The sequence below is a fragment of the Copadichromis virginalis genome, linkage group LG2 (assembly GCF_057382275.1).
Source record: "Copadichromis virginalis isolate Kocher_CV1m ecotype Utaka linkage group LG2, C_Virginalis_male_GT1.1, whole genome shotgun sequence".
In the NCBI taxonomy this organism is placed as follows: domain Eukaryota; kingdom Metazoa; phylum Chordata; class Actinopteri; order Cichliformes; family Cichlidae; genus Copadichromis; species Copadichromis virginalis.
Window position 1 is genome coordinate 9,249,217 of NC_140619.1, and position 18,993 is coordinate 9,268,209.

Consider the following 18,993-nt stretch of genomic DNA (forward strand, 5'->3'; position numbering starts at 1 on the left):
GCAGAGCTGAAATTTAGAAACAATCCCAACTGACCGTCCAAAAACAATTTGATTCAGGACCAGAGGCTGCGCTGTGAACAGAATGCCATCTTGGATTGGCTGCAGGCTCTAATGAACCGCGGTCACAGCAGTAACAGCAGGTTGTAACGCTCTCATCTCTTCGAGACATCTAATTAGAGATGAGATGTGTCACCCCTCACCGAGAAGAATGACATGTTTCTACTTCAGCCTGAAAGCCAATTTAGCTTTAGAGCTGTCTATAACATGAACAGAAAACATAAGGGAGGTTTTCTGTCAACCATATTGTGCATGCAGTGTAGTGAAAATGTGGGCACAGAGAGGTGGTGTGACTGGACGAGTGCTCCATCTATACTGGTAGCAGTAAATTATTCAGGATCTTTACCTCAGTGTTGACATTTTCACTAATGACGAAAGAGAGTCATCCCACCCAGCTGAAGCATCTCAGGCTACAGACTGGCTCTCATTAGAAACACATACAAACACAGACACACATGCGCACTATAAATAGGCCGGTCGCAGGTCCTGCCTGTTCTCTCGACCCCAGCTTGCTACGCGGGAGAAATTACAGGCTATTAGAGAAATCACAGGCTGTTGTACCAATAGCAGGAATGAGCCATTTGTGACATGCTGTGTCATTCATTTCATGTCATTTCTCATCATTAGCAAGCTCTTTATACTGCTGACAATCACTGAGTCATTATGTTAAAAGGAAAATATCCATGAAAGCTAGGGGAAGCACAGTATGACTGAGTTAAATGGTAAAAAAAAAAAAAACATGGCCAGGATAAGGTATGTGAATATGAGTGTGTGCTGAGTCTGGGAATGCCTTTCAGGATAGAGAACAAGAATCTCAGCCTTTCAAAAAGTTTAATATAAAGAGTAAAAGGTTTGAAACAATATCAAAATAAGGACATAAATGTGATGCAGTATGGACCTTAAGTTTCTTGGCTGTCACCAAGACTTGGATATAGAAAGTAAGCTGGACATGAGTCTGAAACCACCCCGAGTAGATCTGTGTGATCATAGCATCTGTCAAATTATTTTCAGTGCGCAAAACTGAGACAATGTTCACTGAAAAATGTGACAGTCCAACTAATAATGCAGTCCTTGTGTTGATTTTAGCCCAATTAGGTGTCTCCATGTCAGACAGTGTGAAATTCTGAGTGACTGTTTTTCACACCTTTACTTTCATCTATAAATTTCATTTAAATGGCCATCATTAAGATAAAATTAGCGTTTAAGACTTGTTTTAAAAGTAGGAAGGCTGGGCAACACTGGTACATGAGCGTGAACTTAGAGATTTGGGTGCTTGTCCTGCTTCATTAACCAGCACTCCTCCTAGAATAGTGGTCAGAATGTAGTGAAACCTGCATCGATGATGACCTAATGGGGCCAAAGTCTGCTCAAGATCACATTTATCATTTTTATGTGCGACATCTTGTGTCTTGTGACTGCTTGTCATTTTACACTCACCTTTTACTCTCAGTCTCAGCTGATTGGTTAGTTAGGGTTTGACAAAACTGTGCTGTTTGATGCTCTGACAATGAGACGAGGTTCACTGCTCAGTATTAGAATATTTGTTACAATGTTTATATCTGGTTATCAGTTTAAAAAATACAGTTCTGCATCAACTGGAGCAACCCCATTCCCACTCCGAAAAGTGGATGTGGACAGATAAGACTTTAGCCTATCTGCTACATATATCCTGTGTTTGATCTGTGTAGGGTGACTGGATTTTTGCCTGGCAACAGGGTAATAAACATATATTGGGACCCTGTGTATGCAGGGTCTGTTTCCTCTGTTCTTGTGAATTCCTCACTACACTGCTGTATACTCTGTGTGGACTGAATTCCTTCTTGTAAGAAGAAAACTCTCAAAAGAAAACTCTTGCAGTTGGGCTCTTTTATTTAATGCACAAAATATCCCCAACTTTGAGTTTGACCTAACGATCCTGTTCGTCACTGAACCTGTTCTTTTGACGAATTTGGCACACACTGGTAGACACTCACCTCTGAATCTGGATTCCCAAACCTCTAAAGCGAAGGGCAATGCAGTAACTCACCTGCCTGCCCACTCTCCACTGCTGTTCCTCTCAGCAACTTGGAAACCTGCATGTTCTCAGGTAACCCCTCCAAAGCCTCTTTCTTACCAGCCCAACTCAAAGAGGCCCTTGTATTTATCTTCACCTGGCTCACTCGCCGTTCACCATTTTCTGCCATTCAGTGAACCTTTTTCAACCATGCCTGGTGAGCTGAATCTGAATCCAGAGTTCTACCTTTGCCTAAACATGACAAGAAAGACGGAGAACCCTGATTTCACAATCCAAGGTGGCGGTGGTGCCACCACCTTGGATTGTGGCGGTGGTGCACAATCCAGTGTTTTGGATCCTGATGTCACCACACAGTATGTAAGTGTAACTGTCATCCGAACCGTGATACAATACAGAAAGGGTTTTTCTTATGTAGCGCCACTTCACAGCAGAAAGGTGTCACACTGACACTATTTTAATAGGAACACTAAACTGGACCCTGTACTGGAGTTCCAGTGTAACAATAAGGTGAAGAACTAAGCAGCCAATCACACAAAGCAATCATCACATACTCAAGACTTCCCTGTGGGTTAGTCTGAAGAATACTCAGACTCTTGAGAAACCTTTTTATAACTGGTTTCTTTCACTGTGGTTTAAACTGGACTCAAGGAAAAAACTCAAGCAGTTTTAAAGTGTTTATTGAAAAAGGTGGTTCTGGTTAGAGACTTGTTTCTGAACTGAGTAAAATCTCACCCCTAGTGCCCCCATGGAGAAAATTAGCTGTGGATCAGGTAAGTGGACTATTATTGCAGCTTTTGATTGCAACAGTATTCCTTGCAGGTTGACAGCAAGGAATCCTTCCCTTTGCAGGTGATCAAGGTGAAAATGGAATGGAAGAAGGGCCTGAATGAGCTCACATTCCATAGGAGTGTTTGATTTGCATCTTTAAGCCAACAAATACCCACCAATTGCTTTCACCATAAGGAAAATGTTGGCCAAGGCAGGAAGGCTCCACCCAAGGGTGGATCAGAGACTCAGTGCCAGCCCAGCACTCCACCTCAGTCTAAGAGCAAAGAGGTTGACAAGAGAACGAAAGAACAGAAACCTGAGGCACCCAAGCCGAACCATGAACAGGACACAGAATATTGAAATCTGCTTGTTACTGACAGAAGGCTCAAAGTTATCTGATAAACCCCCAGATTTATGTGTTTAGTACAGGCTTCCTCAATGATATCGCCAGTTAACTGTGCTCGAATCACGTATGGAGTTTTTATGCTGGTGTTTGACATCACATCATGTGGCGCACACCACAGTCTTTGTGGAGCTACAGCCAGTGGTGGACCCCTTAATGTTTTTTACCCTGGCACGTTTTACCCTGATTATTTGACTTACGGGGAAAGTTACGATCAGTGAGCTGTGAATTGGTGTAACAGGATTTAGCTGATGGTTAGTGGCACTTTAAAGACTACTGGAATATAAGTAAAGATCAAAAAGATTATGAATTATTTGTCACAGTGATACAACATTATGACAGTGCACCCGTTTCATCTTGTTCTCATATTCATCCTTTTTATACTCTGCCTATATTGTGCATGCTGTTTAATGTGTACATTAAATGTGCATTATGGGTACAACACACAGTGGTGGATTTCTCCATATTATAGTTAACACATCCCGCTGAAGGAAACCTGCAGTGTAGGATGTTTAAACAGGACAAAACAAGAAACTTTTGGCTACTGTGCTGCTGCTTTATGTATCACATCTCGCCCACAGTGGTGCTGTACTGCCTCTCAGCCTGACATCTGAACTCCCCGAGGGGAAAAGAGTAGCTAAATGATACTCTGAAGCTTCAATATAGATGATTTTAGAAATGTTAGCTTGTGATTTTAAAGTCCTTTAAAATCCTAAACTGTCCAGAAATATGTGGATGTGTGGGAAAAATAATCAGAAGCTCTTTTCAGCTCATTTTAATTGGTTCTTTATTAATGCACAATCTTCAAGATTTCATTTGGCATCTCCCTGGTCTGAATCTGAAGCAACATTTTATTGCTGTTGCATCACCTTTTCCCAACTTAAATAAAGGTTACAAAAACCTGACATTTTCCACCCACTTGACGCCTCCATAGCTGGCATGTGGTGACTCTAAGAAATGCCAAGACAAGCGGCGTCGGTGTGTGAGCTCTTTGACACGAGATGCAAGCTCACACTGCAGTTGTGCGTGACAGCATTTTGAATAGCACCTCAAGTTGTGACAGTGCAGGAACATGACAGCCCATGCGTCTGCTGCTCTTAACTCTCTGCGGGCAAAACGTGAAGGAAAAAGCTCGACTGAAAAGCAGAAAAACTGGGCATAAATCCTCAAACAGCAAGAGGGATGATCTCAGCGTCTCTGCAACACGGAGTCTCTGAATGCTGAGCGGATTCAGGGCACAAGAGAGAATTGGGTTTGTGTTCTGGCCGTCCATCAGCACAGGGAGACGAGACAGAGCTGTGGTGACAGTGTCAGGATGTGTGGATGTGACTGCAGGTCAAGAGAGGCGCAAGACTCATCTGACACTACAACATAACTCCAGTGAAATAGATTTATATCAGGGCCTTGCCAGCATGAAGGTTTTGTCTTGCTATTTTATTAGGAACTCTGTGAGAATATAGGAATTTATGTTTTTATGCTATCTAGTTTAGGTTTATCATACAGGATTTGATTTAAGCATACAGAGTTTTGTTTAGGTTATTTTTATTATTTATTTCTTTGCATATAATGAAATGGACTAATACTTATTCTCTATTTAAGAAGCACAAAGCACTTTCTTATCACAAGCCTCAGTCATCTATACAAGTGCTTTTAGTGGCTCAGGGTTCAGTATCCTGAGGTCTCTTCCTGTTACAAAGGAGTTTTTCCTTTCCACTGTTGCCAACACTCTTGCTCATAGGGGGTCATATACAGGGAGTGCAGAATTATTAGGCAAATGAGTATTTTGTCCACATCATCCTCTTCATGCATGTTGTCTTACTCCAAGCTGTATAGGCTCGAAAGCCTACTACCAATTAAGCATATTAGGTGATGTGCATCTCTGTAATGAGAAGGGGTGTGGTCTAATGAGATCAACACCCTATATCAGGTGTGCATAATTATTAGGCAACGTCCTTTCCTTTGGCAAAATGGGTCAAAAGAAGGACTTGACAGGCTCAGAAAAGTCAAAAATAGTGAGATATCTTACAGAGGGATGCAGCAGTCTCAAAATTGCAAAGCTTCTGAAGCGTGATCATCGAACAATCAAGCGTTTCATTCAAAATAGTCAACAGGGTCGCAAGAAGCGTGTGGAAAAACCAAGGCGCAAAATAACTGCCCATAAACTGAGAAAAGTCAAGCGTGCAGCTGCCAAGATGCCACTTGCCACCAGTTTGGCCATATTTCAGAGCTGCAACATCACTGGAGTGCCCAAAAGCACAAGGTGTGCAATACTCAGAGACATGGCCAAAGTAAGAAAGGCTGAAAGACGACCACCACTGAACAAGACACACAAGCTGAAACGTCAAGACTGGGCCAAGAAATATCTCAAGACTGGTTTTTCTAAGGTTTTATGGACTGATGAAATGAGAGTGAGTCTTGATGGGCCAGATGGATGGGCCCGTGGCTGGATTGGTAAAGGGCAGAGAACTCCAGTCCGACTCAGACGCCAGCAAGGTGGAGGTGGAGTACTGGTTTGGGCTGGTATCATCAAAGATGAGCTTGTGGGGCCTTTTCGGGGTGAGGATGGAGTCAAGCTCAACTCCCAGTCCTACTGCCAGTTTCTGGAAGACACCTTCTTCAAGCAGTGGTACAGGAAGAAGTCTGCATCCTTCAAGAAAAACATGATTTTCATGCAGGACAATGCTCCATCACACGCGTCCAAGTACTCCACAGCGTGGCTGGCAAGAAGGAGTATAAAAGAAGAAAAACTAATGACATGGCCACCTTGTTCACCTGATCTGAACCCCATTGAGAACCTGTGGTCCATCATCAAATGTGAGATTTACAAGGAGGGGAAACAGTACACCTCTCTGAACAGTGTCTGGGAGGCTGTGGTTGCTGCTGCACGCAATGTTGATGGTGAACAGATCAAAACACTGACAGAATCCATGGATGGCAGGCTTTTGAGTGTCCTTGCAAAGAAAGGTGGCTATATTGGTCGCTGATTTGTTTTTGTTTTGTTTTTGAATGTCAGAAATGTATATTTGTGAATGTGGAGATGTTATATTGGTTTCACTGGTAAAAATAAATAATTGAAATGGGTATATATTTGTTTTTTGTTAAGTTGCCTAATAATTATGCACAGTAATAGTCACCTGCACACACAGATATCCCCCTAAAATAGCTAAAACTAAAAACGACTTCCAAAAACATTCAGCTTTGATATTAATGAGTTTTTTGGGTTCATTGAGAACATGGTTGTTGTTCAATAATAAAATTATTCCTCAAAAATACAACTTGCCTAATAATTCTGCACTCCCTATAATTGTTGGAGTCCTCTCTGGGGTTTTTTTTTTGTTTTTTTTGTTTTTACTATTGTAGGGTCTTTACAATATAAAATGTCTTAAGGCAACTGTTATTGTGATTTGGAGCCATATAAATAAAACAAAATTGAATTAAAGTTCAACCAGTTAATTTCTCCAGTCGACTCCCCTCAGGTAGAGGATATCTGGGTTCTCTGGGCTTCTGAACCCAATAGTTAAACCTGAGAGCATTTCAGTTTGAGGTCAAGTAGGTCTTTGAAAGCATCCATGTGTGAAGAACTGGGAGGGAAAGTTCTGGATGGTATCAGTCCAGGCAAACAGAAGCTAATCACATCTGAGAGTGAAGAGGATAAATCCTCATAATTGTTATCGTCCAGTGAAGGTTGTTCAGCTGAAACCAGGTGATAGTGGCTGAGTGTGACAAACTGTGCAGCTCAGTTCTGGGTTCAATGGTGCTGTAGATGGGAGCAGCCACTACTCCTTTGGGATTGTTGTCATAGTAATAGGGGGCGGGCAGCATCCTGCTTGCACCATCAGATCTGGGCGTGGCTCCATCTGAAGAGGTGGGACCTAGCATGTGTTTGGGCTCGTTGAGCACAGTGTGCTGTGAAGCAGCTGTTTTGACTTCTCTGGTTTCTTCAGCTCTACCTCCTAAACTCCGGGACGATGTTCATCATGCTGAACTCCAACATGATCTGCTTGGTAAGCAGAAATTCATGGATGTAGTCAGTTGTTTCTGGCTCTGTTCAGCAGATCCAGGACTCCAGCAGTCTTATAGGGGATGTTGCAATCTGCTGGCCTGCTTGTTTGTAACAGTCAGTGTTTTCGCCACCATATTGTCATTGGGATGTGTCTGGGATGAGCTGCGACCGAGGCACACTCTTCATTTTTGCTCTAACTCTCTGCAGGCCACGGCTATCACCTTGGCATTGTACAGTCAGATCATCCTCCATAAATCAGTCACCGTGGAGCTGTTGGGCCGCTGACAGATGATGTACTTGCGGTCTTCTGTCGCCCCCTTGATGAGGCTGGCATTGATGTAATCAGAATCAGAGTCTGTGATCAGCAGAGGCAGCTCCACCTGAGACTGTGGACGGATGTCCTTGTACCTGTTTTTTAATATGTTTTCCAAGAGTCAGAGACATCTCTCAAGATTGATTCAAGAGATCTTCTTCCACTTTCTACAAAAAAATCTTTGCAAAAACACTAAATGAGGAGAAAAGGAAAATTAGTTATCTGCAGATATTTTCTGGCACCTGCAAATGAGTTTCACAGTTGTTAACTGACGATACTTAAAGTACTAAAAAAATCATTTTTCTCACAAGGAGGCTATTGTCATTATTTTGCTTCATGTAAAATCAGAAATTGTGGCATTAACTGGCAGAGTGGCTTTTGTAACTTTAAAGAAAATAATCCCAATCCTCTTAAGTGGCCTTGTTGCCTTGGGGCTAAATAACTGCTCAGCGCTCCCGTGGTCGGGACTGGAAATCACACACTAATGGCAGCTGGCTTCCTCCCCAGATTGAAGTGACAGCAGTGATAACTGTAACTCACTCAGTCTTCCCTGTGCTCTCATTCATCATTCTGCACCATGTTCTTCTAAAGGTTGCACATCTATCCGTCTCAATGGGGCTGCAGCTGTCGTTCAAGACGATGAGCTGAGGTCTTTGTCACCAGGGTGAGAACCTAACCTTCACATCCACCGGCTGCAGCATCGTGTCTTAGTTTTAGTTTACTGATCCCATTCTGATATATTTATAAAGTAAAACATGTCAGAAATTGTATATGACAGGTCGGGCGTCTTCTCGGCCTTCTGTGGAAATGTGGATAACCAAGCAAACTTAATTTCTGCCAAGTTTATTTCCTCCTTTAAAAGTACGAATGTGACCTCATTTTTAGATTGAAAGGGCTTATTAGAGTGGCTCAGAATTTTTTTTTTACAATTATCATCTTAGATTTGATGTTTAGATTTAATAGAGCAGTTCTATGCATTCATGTAATTATTGTTCAATCAAATCACCACGTTTTCAAAATAAAAGTCTAATTACATTTATGGCATTAGGGCTGCTGCTAGTTGGTAAGAGTGAAAAAGAGCTACTAAGTGTATTTAGTGTATTTGTAGCGGGGAAAGAAAGCCAGCACAAATGGCAACTCTGTACCTTTATAGACTTATCAATATCACAACTTTAGCATTAAGACACAGGAGAATCTGCTGGGTTATAACCAATCATTTCATTAATTTGTACCTAGAGGTCTGAGGGATCTTGCACGATAATTATGCTATTTTCGGGTAGTAATTTTGTACCTGTTGATTTCTAATCAGGAACATAACCTGCCGTGAAGCTGTATAGCTTCACTGCATAAGGTTATCATGGCGATATAACCTGGTAAGAAGTGAACCACCTTTGTAGTACAGAAAGCCCTTGATTAACCCTGAAGTTACCTGGATAAGATGATATAAAAGCTTCAAGCTTCATGGTGTGGATATCAGAGCCAAAGAAAGAGAGCCAAGGGAAATACCTTTAAAGCAAACAAAAACATTCATCCATTTTCTTCCACTTATCCCCTTTCTGGGTTGCGGAAGTTTGAAGCCTATCACAGCATCATGGAAGGAGAGGTTGGGTACACCATTGAAAGGTCAACACTCTGATACAGGGCCAACACAGAAAGACAGACAACTATTCATGCTCACATTCACAACTACAACCAATTTACAGCCACCAGTCAATCTAACATGTTTTTCTTTAGACTGTGGAAGGAAGATAGAGAACTCGGAGAAAACACAGGGGAGAACACGCAAACTCCACAGAGTAGATCTGAACCCAGGCTACGATTCAAAGTTTAAAATTTTATAGTATATTTAAAAGTTACATGGGAAGAATTTACATCATAATTAGACGTTCTATGGTTGGATCAAAAAAAATAAATGAAATGGTAGCAAGCTAAAAGACCATGATTGTACAATAATACATAATCTATCTTGACAATTAAATGCACTTTAGTTGTGGTATTCAAGTTTCTTTTTCATGCCCTTTTCTTAATGATCTAGCTGTTGCAGCAGAAATTGTCAGTTTTATGTCGTGTGCAACAATAAAGATGTCAAGTAAAAACCACCACTATAGCCAGAGCACATGCAGGGTCATTTAGCTTATCTATATCTACATATACTCTAACTCCAGAATGAATGGGGTATTATAATAATAATGGATTGGATTTATATAGCACTGCTTTTCAAGGCACCCAAAGCACTTTACAATGCCACTATTCACTCACTCTCACACTGGTGGAGGCAAGCTACAGTTGTCCAACACCAGTAGGGTAAAGTGTCTTGCCCAAGGACACAACGACCAGGACAGAGAGCCCGGGGATCGAACCGGCAACCTTTCGGTTACAGATGCGCTTCCCAACCCCCTGAGTCACAGTCGCCCTGCATAGCTGCAGCTCTAAACAATAAAGATCCTGGGGTAATATTGTTTCTTCTTGCAGTTTTCATTATTTTATATCATTTTATATCATAATTGTATATTTTTATGATGGGTAGAGACAAAAGATATAGTTCCTTTAGTAAAACACCTTTCATAAGTGTTAGGGGTATCACAGCACTTTGAGTCACTTTAGAACATTCACCATTTTCATTTCACACATCAAACCAGCAGAATTTTCAACTTCTGCAACCTACTATTTCTTATGCAGATGGGAGTTTGTGCTTTAGTTTAATTTCATTCCCATCATCTGTCATACTTACTGTTTGGAAATGGCTGCCCTCAAGGGAGTATGTCCTGTTGTAAAACCTTAACAGATCAATCACCATGCAGGAAAAAAAGAAAATTAGCATTCTTACATTTCTATTCTGACTTGTGATCAATACTATGTTTGCAAAAACTATATCCAAAGTTGGGCTTTTCTTTGTAAAAACAGGTGTAAATGATTATTTTAGCTGTCTAGCTTCTGTCATACAAGTGCCTTTTGGGTGCTTTACAACTAATGTCCATACAATGGCGTTAATAGGAAGAGAACAGGCTCTCCATACAAGAGCTCTGCCAGCTCTCATAAACGCTGATTAAAGTTTTGACCATTTTGACCCTCTGCTCTTCATATCTTTATTTCAAATTAAGAGCTCACTGTTATTCAAGATGATTTTATCTAAAATTGACAAATCAATCTACTAAATGTGCTTCACGAGCCAAACAACCTAAATGTGACCAAGCAGGATAATTGGAGGTAAAAATGGAAAATTGAATTACAAAAGCAGATAAAATCAATTTTTTAAAAGCTGCTTGTATGGCGAACAAGCATCACAGTCTCTACAGTTTGACCTGGAGCTTCATAAAATGCAAGTAAATTGATGATTTACTTGCATTTTAGTTTGATTTCACGGTCAGACTAGCAGGGTTCTGATTGCTTATGACAGAGATTAAAGGCCATCGTGTTGAAGAGACTTGTAGCTTCTCTCTAAATGATAAAAGGCTTCTATGTTTGCTGTCCTAAACACTCTGGCCTGATCAATGTTTACCGTGTTTAAGCTTCACAGAAGATTAGATTACGATGAGAAATGGAGCCTCGTGACTTAACTGTTTAGAGCAGCTGAGATGTTTTGAGTGGCTAATGAAGACGTTTGCTTTTTATCTGAGTGCTTGGTGATTCCTTATTCATTCATATGCTTGGATATGAACTGGTGGGTCAGCCTTTATCATAACACGGCTGTGTTAGCTCGGTGTGGATTCAAACCTAGGCCTCTGCGATGCCTGTAATGCTCTGAAATACCATTTCTCCTAATTTCTTTTTGCAAACATAGATGCCTCCTAATATCACAACTTAAAATTTAGGAATAAAACAGCATCGATTTGAACCTTTTTTGTTGAAGAACATCTATCTATATCTATTTGGTCCCCTAAAAGGTATACATAGTTATTTGATTTCCAGTATGAATCCTTGGTGGGGTACATTTGTGTGCATTGTACCTATAGGGATAAAAATTTACCTTTTTTGTCTAAGAGCATGCAAACCTACAGCAAGTGTGCATAAATGGCTCAAAACGTGAGTGAGGGAGCCCTGGGGCTCTTTCTGTTTTTAGAGCAGGACAGCCCGGAGTCTCAACAGAGTTCCTGGGAAATGTGAGAGGATGGATGCCAGAGTAAGACTCTGATGTCCGGTGTCTCCAGGAAAATCCTGCAGCTCACATAGAGTGATACACGTAATATTTCCAGGATATCCATTTTACTGGGGATTAATTAGCAATATGCTTCCTTTTCAGGTGCACATGACACACTAGCCTAGAGGGGTTTTTTTTCTGTTTAGCTTCATTTGACATATTTCAGTGTGTATATTACGTTCAATTAAATAACGCAGAACAAAAAAGAAAAAAAATCTGATGTGATAATGAGATGGATTTCCCTCAGTGATTGAAATGATTCTTTTGGCATTATCAAAGCATCACAATCACAGTAGTAAGTGTGCTCCTCTGTGGATTTCTAACTAAAGAGAGATATTCATGTTTAATTCATCTGTAGCTTAGTTAATTTGGCACAAGTGACTTAATTTTTTTCTCCTGTACATGGTTGGCTCCCCTCAGTGAGCTTGACAGTTGCTCGGAGACAAAGACCTTACCAGCAGAAACTCAGCGGCTCTGTAGTTTGAACATGAAAGTGTACTCGTAAGCCTTTGGAAAACGGGCCGAGGCATCTCGACTCCTCATATCTCACTGGGCATACATACATAAGTCACCAGCATTCATTAAGAAGGCTGTTGCCCGTCAGCCCGCTGGTCCTGTGATTCAAAGCAGCAACACCCACAATCTGACCTCCTGCTGTTTATAAAAGAGAGCATGAATATTTCAACAAGTGTCTAAGTCATGTATTGTAAGTTCATTCTTTTCACTGAAAGTGATTCTCAAGACTAAGATCATCTCCTCTATGCGATGACATGAGGTAACCTTTTTTTTCCCAGTTTGACTACTTCAGCACAAATGCAGCTCTGATATATGCATTCACATGGTGAAAAACAAGGAATGTTTTGAAAGTGACATGTGATCAGAGAGTGACTAAGCTACCCCTTGCCTGAGGGGTTGTACCAACCACATCCAACAGTGGTAGCATTGCACATTTCTGTGTTGCATCTTCAATTTAATTCAATTTAACCTCTCTGAAACACCAGAACAAGCATAAATGTGGGCAACAACGTTGGCCACTTACATGGGTTACGTCACTGGCTCTACAAAGATTCTAAAGTCTAAATCAGGCCTTGATTTGAAAGAGGTTCACAAAAATCAGTGATCAGCCTGTGTCATTACAATAATCTTCATTTGCGAGTATGAGGGCTAACAAGGTGTGCACCTCCTAGGTAACCAAATATAGTGCAATAAAGTCAACAAGGTCAGTGATGAAGGTTTATCGGGGCACTGGAGTAAATTAGAAGCTTACTTACATCTTTCCCCCTCATTGATTAATTCTTTAAGGATCTCCAGTTTGTTTTGTTTTTAACAATTGTTAACAATTTGTTTTGTTTCAATTACTTTTTACTCTGGGTTTCACTTACTGCTTAATTTGCCTTAGAGACTAAAGGGTTTTGTAAAATATTCAGGTTACAATACTTGAGCCCCTACATAAAACACTTTAGCTGCACATTGAAAGGTGATTAGGTGCATAACTACAATCAATGCCTGTTATGAGGGTATAACAAGGTTTAATTATTGCAAAAGACACCATCTGTGTATCTGTGGCCTCCAGTGCACGAACATGCTGGGTTCCTGTCGAGTCATTTCCTATTTTACTTTATTATTGTTGGCATCTTGTCAGTTTTACTTCCTTGTCTGGAAGTAAAACCGACAACATGTCTAGTCAGGAATCAAACCCAGGACTTTGTTACTGCAAGGTGACAGTGTCAAGCACTACACCACTCTAGTTCAGGCTCATCTGTGTCATCCTCCACACCTCTTTCAAATTAATCATTAGTCTCCGTAGTGTATATACTGTAAACCTCCTGCGCTTAACAGATTGTCTCACCTCCTCTCCAAAGGGGGGTTTGATGTTAAGAGGCATCTGTGCAAGAACATTAGAAGAAATGTACAGAGCAGAGACCATAAATGACAGTTTATATCACTGAAATTCAGACACTTATGACAACAAGAACCAGGTGAAACAACAATAAGCAAGCTTAAGTCAGAAAGGACAACACAACAACAGGCATGACAGCAGTTCTTCCAAGAGGAAAGTCTTTGAGTGTGCTGGTCAGTGCAGGTTATACAGCCTTAACTAAGTGCAACCACAAGGCAGAAGGCATTGCTGAAAACACCAGCCAACAGCTCAGCGGCTCAGCATGCTTCTCCTGGCTTTGGATCACCTGTATACATGGAGAGCCCAAAGTGTGTGGTACAACCAGTCTGCAGGACACTTCTGGCTGCGCTTTTGTTGGTCCATGAGCCAGCTGCTGAGAAGATAAGTTAATATAAGTAAAGTGAAATAAAATGTTGAAAACAATGATGCCACTGTAAGGGTGGCTGTAGCTCAGGTGGTGGGGCTCGCCCGCTTATCACGCCATTAGTATTTGACCCACAGTCAAGCTATCTTCTGTTGGGTTTTTTGAAGACTGCACAGAAGCTCATCCAGAGTCAAATACGTATGCAAACAGACACAGTTATGGCAGCTTAAAACAAGCGGAGACCTCAAAAAAACGAAGGGATGCCATATTGCCACAGTTCAGAATTTTGTTTTCCTCTGGGATGTCCAGAAATAAATAGCCTTTACATTTGTACTTGTATGAAAACAGGATTAAAACCAACTTGGACTGTCCAGAAATTCCTGAAATATGACAATTTCTGTATTCAATGGATATCTGTCTGATCATATCCTGTACAGCAATTAACTCACAAATGTGCCCCGACTTCAACAAAACACAAAGAGAGAGAAAGCCTGACTGGATAAACACATAAATAGCTTTTTGTCATTTTAATGTCATGTCACAGCAACAAAGCATTTCAAACATGCTGGACTGAAAATTTTTATACAAGAAAGCCAAAGCTGCAAGAAGAGGAAAATGGCTAAATCAGATTGATTGATGTATATTGTTATATAACTGTATACAGAATTTTCTCTTCATTATTATTACATTTTAAAGTCACGAAAACTTTTTTTATTGGGCTTTGAGAAAATCAGAGACAATATATTGTACTAAAAGTACAAAAAGAAATCATGAAAGTAACACACACACCCCACGTACTAAAGTGAACCAAACAATCACAGCCTCTCCAAAGAACAGCTGTGAACTCATGAACCTTTCCAAAGTCATTCCAACTAATTTCTCACCGTGAAATCGCAGAATTGCAGCAGATCAGGGTTGTTTGGGGGGTTTTGATATTATGAAACAGATTCTCGCATGTCAGGTGAATTTCAAGGCCTGACTTCACCTCGCCTAATCAGAATCCTGGCTTTTGTTCAGAGAGGATCACATTCACTTATCAGCTCCTCTAATGTGACCACCAGAGACCAGCCATGGGCAGATCACCCAGAGACAGCGTGTGATTACACCATCAATGAGCTATTCAACAGCCATTATTTTATTGTCATAAGGAATGAGAGGACGTGGTTCCGGGGAGAAATCAAAAGAGCGTGAGGCTGTCCTCAAGAAGAGACCTGCTGCAGGGAGGAAACTGATGACTGAGGAAGCACCACACCACTTTTGTCTGTAACAAGGGCTGTTTACCTGCTCCGGGAAGAGACAGGATACTTAATATATAGTCACACACACAGAGAGATGCTCACAGAGAGAGAGACGAGGGGAAACTACCCACACACTAATACAGCAGCCTCTAATGGACAGATGGATGCACCAAAGCACTGGAAAAACACTCCCATTAAGAGTGTCTGAAGATGGATTGATGCTCTCTGACATCTCTTTCCCCAGCAGCGTGGCACAGAAGTCTTCCCAAGAGCAAACATTACATACAAGATTAAAAAATTCAGGAGATTGATGGTGAGGGAGCTTCCCCGCCAGGAAGATATCTGAAAAGCCATTTCAAGCAAATACAGAACACTATTAAGTCTTGGTCTGAGGAAATATTTAAAAGATTGAAAAGATTTTGATGATAATACATGTTTGCCTTTGCAGAACAAACATGCAATGCTTAGAACAATGAAAAAACCAAGAGCTCTATCTCAGACTCTGTAGAGTCTTCGTGATTATGTTAAAGGTTAAAGTTCATGACTGTACACCTTTAAAAAAAAAGACTGAACATGTATGGCTTGTTGAGAGCTGCTTCTCTCTTTGTACATGGCAGCACAGCTTACTGGAGGTAGGGAAGTTGAATCTGAACAAACAACAATGTCCTTTGGACAGAGAAGCCAGATTGGAGATGTTTGACCATCATGTGTAGCGCCACATTTGGCAAAAACCAAACACAGTACATCAGCAACACCTCTTACCAACATTCAGTTCAATAAGGAGACGTCATTTTAAAAAAAACTGAACATGACACTTTGAGATAGAGAAATTAATTTAAGTATTTTGCAACTAAATCCAACAACCTATCGCGGCAAAACAGAATCCCATTAGGGATGGGCTTTGGGATAGGAACGACGCTCGTCCTGGTCACGATGAAGACTGAAGCTTGGATGGAGCTCTGAGTGACTCGAGTGAGGTGGAGATGGGGAGGAGGTCAGTTGCATGAATGAGGTTCTGAAAGGGAGAATGACGGAGATCGCTGAGATTTAAACCATGCAGACTGGAGGCTGATTGCCTCAAAGATGGCAGGGAAGAAGATGATTGGGCCAGTGTAATGATGTTAATATTGAGTGTGACAGCAGGGGAAAGTTATAGCAACGTGGTGAAAAGACAGCTCAACACTAAGGAAAGGAGGCAAATGAGTGACCTTCCTTATTGAGCTTGAGCATAACTTTAATTACAGGGTGGACAAATGATTTAGGCTTGTTTTGCAGGCACAGGACCTGGGCACCTTATGCTCTCTGAGTCGACCATGAAGTATTCTAGAGTCAAATGTCATCTGTCTGACAGCTAAAGCTTGGCCCAAAATGGGTCATTCAACAGGACAATGAGTCAATCAGCCTCCACTCTGCATGGTTTAAGCACAGCAGCAAATGTGAACAAGAACAAGAGTCAAGGTGCTAAAATGGCTGATTCAAAGTCCGAAGCTCAACCCGAATGAACCGCTGAATGAAATTTAAGACACCTGTGCATAAATGAATGCCTGCAAACCTCACTGAACTGAAATGTAAAAAAGACCAGGCCAAAAAGAACCCAAAGTGCAAACTATGTATTACATACCCTGTTGAGGAAAACAAGGGGAATCTCAGAAGCACGAGAAAACACTGGAAGGGCTAGATATAGAGCTAGAACAGAAGCCACATCTCAAAATCCCAATAATAATTATTATCATAGTTTCTTTTTTTCCACAACTTCCTACCGGGATGTCCAGTGATAAAATAAAATTCAGCAAAGGGCTGTTGAAGCTGTTATTTCAATGTACAATTTTGCCAGAATGAGATTTGTGTTTTAAGAAAGTGTAGAAATTGTAAACTGCATCTAAGAATTTTCTTACCCATAATTCCATAAAGCATAACCCTCATACTGCTATTGATTTTGATCTGAGGGACCTCTTTGAGTCTCATCGACTCCTCGGTATAAATTGCACAGTGAAATGCGTTCTTTCCTCGTGAGGTGCCTTTCAACGAGACAGATATTAGACATGTATCATCAAACGTAATGGAGTGAAGCCAGTGAACTTATAGACAGGACTGATTGCGCTGGAGCAGTGAGACGGACCTCCTCTTCACAAATCCTCTCTTTTGCCTTAAACTAATTATTCTCCACTACGGGGAATGGAAGGAGGGGGTGATATGCTATCATCTTTGAATGTTCCCGCTGCAATTTGGATACACCCAGCCATTATATTCGTAAGACATAAGATGTGATTAAAAGTGTCTCTCTGCGTGTGCGAAAGAGTGAAGGAGCTTGGGAAAAAGATTTATTACCTTGCAAGAGTCTCAAAGACAAGCAAGTAAGTTAATCAGAGTGAAATGAGATGACCTTTAATATCATAGTGAATCTGCACTGGAATTCCCCAGAGTCACTCTGATAGTGTTTGTCATGTTTTGCAGCCCAGCAGCAGAGAGTCCGCCTTCAGGAGAACGAGTTTGATAGTCGATAAAAGCAGCGAGAAGATGAGATCTCGTCCTTTCAGATAATATCTGTTAAAGCTAAAGGAGGCAATTTGTCACCCAGTGCTGCAGCCTTTGTTTATGCCTTTTTCTTTTTCCAAAGTGTCATCTAATAGACTGTTTTTTCCCCTGAAGATTATGTTTCAAACTCAGCAGGGACTGACTGACATAATGCAGTCGAGCAAAGCTGTGTTTACCAGCAACACGAACAAATCTCAATCCTTTTGAATCCTTTATTGAATCTCTTGGTGCAGCTTTCTGTATGTTGCCGGTGTTAGTGGCACAAAACAGATGAAGTGTTATATGAATTACAGCTTCACGCATATACCCCAAAAAAATCGTTTCACAACTGCGATTTCATTCCAGTTCTTATACGTGATTAAGTAAAAAAAAAAAAAAAAAAAAAACTGTGACAGTGAGCTCATCGTTAGCGGTCCACTTCTGCTACAGGACAGGTGTCATAAAGAACCAACATTTGAGGACTCAAAGTGTAGATGGGGATCTGTACGCAAGTTTACCAGATTTATTACAGACTCAGGCAGGTCGATCCAGAGGTATGGAGGGTAGAGAGTGGACAGGCGAATGGCAGGCAAGGTTTTCCTTCCAGAGTGAGAGCAGTTTCCAAAATCACAGATATCCAAACCTGAGTCAATGTTATCAACACACCGAGGTCAATGGATAAGGAGATGAGAGCACTAGGTAAGAGCACTGTTCCACAACCAAACATGAGTCATTTATCAGTGCTGGCAAAGAGTGGAGAAACAGACCTCCCCTTACACACAGTCTAGTTGGGAAACAGGTGATGGTGAAGCTTGCCACAAATGCCCACATGCAGGAGGCAGAGGAAGGAGACTTTTGGACCACAGCAATCAGTCATTAATAGGGGCTGCACGGTGTGCCGAATTTCAAGATGCAGACATAACAAAAGGATCTGTTCATTATTTTGGATTTTGGTTCCTTCCTTTAAAAGCAGTTTGAATCCATTTCCAGGAGAGAATTAGCTTAGAAACAGACTGTCTTACTCCATTAAATTTACCAACACTGCTAGCATTCACTTTATCAACTCAAAGCTACACAAATTACGTAAAATGGATAACATTTTTAGACTGACTAACATGGTGTAAATATTTCCTAACACATTATCCATCTGTCTACTCGTGTGCTGCATCTCAGCTGGATGCCGGGCCATTACACCGCAGAGAGAAGATTCAGCCTGGCTTATTGATATCTTTGGTTCAAAGCAGGCTGCTCGTGTATCTTTTACTAGACTAGTACAGCATT